Raw genomic sequence first — 727 nt, 5'->3', positions numbered from 1 at the left:
AGCTTTTAAGATCCCAGTCACTACTCGCCAGAGCAAGATGTAGAGCAATATTTTTGTGTAGTATGTTATGCCAATTGAGCTTGATGTCCCTTGCAACCGTGCTGCCGAGCCTACAGGTCCAACTACTTGTTCCCTCTGGGTAGCTGGCTGTGGCCAAGAAATAACTACAGCCTTGTCCCTTGTCAGCTCTACTACATACCTGGAAATTCTTATAGAACATACAAATACATTTGTAGAAATATTGTCTGCCAATCCTATGCATGGTCATGGGCACACTACCCCCTGCATAGAAAAACCTAATTGTTCACCCTGTCTACCCATCTGTTGTCCATCCATATATCAATGATTGCCATCACTGACAACGCAGTATTGTGTGTGCAAAATACATGTATTTTCATCTTTGTTTTCTGTACCTCTGTGCACTGTGTTAGTCACTCACATTTGGTACATTGTCCTTCCCTTCACCCAAATCAATACTTGTCTCTACCTATCTAATAGTGTCCCCTCCCTTCCCCTTCCATCCCTGGTAACCAAAAAAAGAAAATTTTCTTCTGTATATAAACCTTTCCTTGACTTTTTTACAATAACGGACTAATACAATATTTGTCCTCCTGTGATTGACTTATTTCACTCAGTATAGTGTCCTCCAAGTTCATCCACATTATAGGTGTTTTGCAGATTCTACATTATTCTTTAGGGTTGCATAGTATTCCATTGTGTGTATGTA

General features: G+C 40.2%; 1 protein-coding gene across 1 annotated transcript in view; it reads left to right on the top strand.

Annotated features, from left to right (window-relative positions):
- The window catches only part of STARD8 (StAR related lipid transfer domain containing 8), a gene marked incomplete at its 3' end in the record, with an annotated part of 13,904 nt that overhangs the window by 7,484 nt on the left and 5,693 nt on the right, over positions 1–727 (top strand).

The sequence above is a fragment of the Orycteropus afer genome, unplaced genomic scaffold, assembly GCF_000298275.1.
Source record: "Orycteropus afer afer isolate SDZICR_OR568_19922 unplaced genomic scaffold, OryAfe1.0 scaffold01097, whole genome shotgun sequence".
NCBI classification, from domain to species: Eukaryota; Metazoa; Chordata; class Mammalia; order Tubulidentata; family Orycteropodidae; genus Orycteropus; species Orycteropus afer.
Note: the sequence above shows the minus strand (reverse complement) of the source record. Positions and strands in the feature narration are given on the sequence as shown.